This window comes from Micropterus dolomieu, linkage group LG11, assembly GCF_021292245.1.
Source record: "Micropterus dolomieu isolate WLL.071019.BEF.003 ecotype Adirondacks linkage group LG11, ASM2129224v1, whole genome shotgun sequence".
Lineage (NCBI taxonomy): Eukaryota > Metazoa > Chordata > Actinopteri > Centrarchiformes > Centrarchidae > Micropterus > Micropterus dolomieu.
In genome coordinates, this window is record NC_060160.1 from 8246915 (window position 1) to 8250128 (window position 3214).

At 36.8% G+C, this 3214-nt stretch overlaps 1 protein-coding gene and 1 long non-coding RNA gene across 2 annotated transcripts in view; one reads left to right on the top strand and one right to left on the bottom strand.

The window, feature by feature from the left end:
* The window catches only part of map7a (microtubule-associated protein 7a), an 11089-nt gene that overhangs the window by 7573 nt on the left and 302 nt on the right, over nucleotides 1-3214 (bottom strand). The window contains exons 2-3 of the mRNA XM_046062172.1: nucleotides 1250-1635; nucleotides 1085-1165 (exon numbers count right to left, since the gene is read on the bottom strand). The gene's annotated coding sequence lies outside the window, so the exon portion shown is untranslated. The remainder of the gene's footprint in view (nucleotides 1-1084; nucleotides 1166-1249; nucleotides 1636-3214) is intronic.
* LOC123978738 lies at nucleotides 1115-2726 on the top strand. Its single transcript, XR_006827037.1, has 3 exons — nucleotides 1115-1931; nucleotides 2098-2432; nucleotides 2640-2726. It is a non-coding gene; the product is annotated as an uncharacterized LOC123978738 (long non-coding RNA).

Sequence of the window (3214 nt, forward strand, 5' to 3'; positions counted from 1 at the left end):
CAGTTATCCACATGAGAAATGTACTCCTGTCTCCTTTAAGGTCGGGGAGATTCTGATCCTCAATGAGCCTCGTCTATAAAAAGGCTACTCCCCCTTTAAAGATCTCACCCTTGTGAGCTGCTCTGCTTTACTTTCATATAATATAGCTGTGTCACTTTAATTCCACCACCACACTGCCAGCGTTCTAGATGGACGTGGCCAAAGGGATGCAGCGTTTCCTGGAGACAGAAAAGACTGGAAGCAAAGCTGAGCGCCTGTCCTCATTAATAATTACCACGACAATGGTGGTATAATATTCAGTGACATACATTACTTGGACAATTAACCCTCTCTGATGGAGTCAGTGTCCTCAATAGATAAGACATAAAATTTAGGTTTTTTTAACCACGATTACTCCATGATGAATGAAATGGTATGACCACTAGATGGAGGTCTTTCTTTGTAGAGAACAAGCTGAACTCAGCCTTGACTTCAAATGGCTGACTTTTTGAGCCATATTTGGTGGTTTTATTCAGGACCAAATAAGCAAATTTTATTAAAAAATTAAATACTCTTTTTGTTTCTACATGTAGGTTTTTTTGTTTGTTCTTATCTAATGTCAACCATTTAGCCACATTAAGATGTAGACTATTTTGACCAAACTAGCCAGCCAACAGTCTATATGGTACACGTAACATTATAAAATCAAAAGCTTCAGTCATTAACATACTATTATATTATTTTATGTAAGCAAACCCCATTTTCTTCACAACTGTAAAATCTGTAAAGTTGAGAAATATCCCAACAATTATTAGAACACCAGCAGGCCAGAGTTTCTACTTATCCAGTCAAATATCTCACCATCTAATTGGAAAAGATAATTGGTAGACAAACAATAAATCTCAATAACTCTGTGTAAAACGTTCTTTGGTAGCATTATTTTATTTGTGACATTCATTGCCATTGAAAAGAAATGACTTTTCATGTTTTATTATTTTAAAAGAATCAACAAAGATGTAATTAGGTACTGCAAATATAGGTACATAATATAACTGATTGAATAAGTTGGTTTGCTGTTATTGATAAACCACTGATCATCACTTACTGTAAGGTGAAGATAACTCTTGACCTCTGACTTTTTCAGGCAAAGGTTCATCGTCCGTCATCCTGTCTGTGGTGCTGCTGCCTGTAAAATAAAATGCTATTAATTAAAAAAGAGAAGAATCCTTAACCGTAACCTTTCTCCCAGCGAGATAAATCAGTTTGTTACCCTTAGCCACAAAACCTACGCAGTACGTAGCTTTAACGGAAATTTGTTTTTCCGTGATGCTATGTTAACATTAGCTAATCAAGCTAACCTACGTTACATAAACTAAGGTTTATCTTGGTAAACATTAACGGAACATTGGCCCCAAAGACTTTCGGCAAACGTTTAAGCAGCTTCTGTACAAGTTTGAGGCCAAAGTATGACATAAAGTAGTAATACTTATAGTGTTACTTCTTAGCATAGTTATAGCTAGCATTTTAGCATGCTGTAACATTAGCGCAAGCTTAGCTTTCGGGATGTACCTTACTGTGCAAAGTCCACCTTAAATAAACTTATTTCACTTTTTAATTTCAAATTGCTTTCCAGCTACAATTAAAAGGTACATCAACCTAAGGTGTCACAAATCAGGCTCATTACTTGTGACAAGGAGGGGAGATAAGAGAAGTTAAATGCCAATTAAGTTTATCAGAATTTAAACAAACATTACTGTTTACAAAAAATGAACATGAGGTGTGGCGTATTTGCATTAGTAGTGGATGGTGGAATGTAATGTTATATGAGTGAGGAATGTTAGTGTTGAAGCCACAAAATGTCAAACCACACCAAACCAAAAGAGAGCAAGAGAGAGGGACAATGGGCTGGCATTAATAGCCTTGGTGGAGGCCTAAACTGAAGGAGAAGACAGGTATGTAGGTATGTTTGGGCAAACTTTTATTACACAAATAGGCTGAAGCTTCTTGTCCATTTAAGTAACACAATGCAATGGTTGATATAAAAGACATTTGAAACCATAGGATAAACAAACCAATCATTCAGATTTGGAGTAATGAACTTTAAGTATGTTCCTATAGGGTCACTTGAGGTCAGATCCACCTTGGCCCTACGAGCTTGCTGCCTAGTACAATACCCTACCTTGACACCAAACAATAACAATGCCCTCTGGCTGTGTTTCACTGATGAAGCTTGCCAAGCTCCCCCATCCAAGAGTCTGAAAAGTGGCATAAGGATACACTACACCAGGGTCAGGTGGTGTCCCCGCATAGTCACTGGAGCACAAACAAGATGGTGATAACCCACCTACAACCAACAGCAAAAAAGGGCTTTTGGACACTGGACCTACATGGGATAAGATTGCATGATTGGTATCAAGTCATTCTGCGGTTCACCTTAGACGACATTGTCAAAGGTGTCAATTTAAGGGTTTGCTCATGCATATTCATTAATGTTACCTAAATATTAATCCAAAATACAAATAATAACTCTTTTGGTATTGCATTAGTATTTGATGTTTGTGTTTATAAACTGACCTTGCATCCCTATTGAGAGATTCTCTTTTTTCAAGTGAGGCTGTTTTTAATCAAGTTACTACTACTATCCTTTTGTTCTTTATCAGATCGCTTAAGTCAACCATGGCACATTGGTTTGGTGTCTGACATCAACTTCAAAGTTTAAAGTTGTCAACACCCATCAGAGAATGAGGTTAGTATATTAGACTAAAGGGGCAACCTGTAACTTTGCACGATTGATGACATGGTTACCACCCATCCTGGAGGAACTAGGTGCTCTAACCCATAGTTGCCGGTATTGAATCATGTAATTAAGAGCAGAGTCCCTCAACAGAGTGGTCAGGTTGGTGTTACTAAGAGTATCATAGACTTCCAGCTGAGCAGGCAGGAAAAGGATGTATTTGTTACATTTCTAGGTAAAGACAAGGAAAGTAGTTATAGCATAAAGTTAAGCATGTTGGTTTTTTTTTGATACACATCTTCTAAATATTGGTTTATATATGTATCATTTAATATAGAAAGCTAAAATGTCCTTAAGCGGGTAAAAAAAAAAGTTTTCCCAATTTAATAATAATAATAATAACATGTTTTCTTATTATTCCCTCTAAGCAAAATCTATTTATTTTGTTGTGAACATTGATACCTCCACATAATGAGGATGCCACATGCAACACTGACTGGA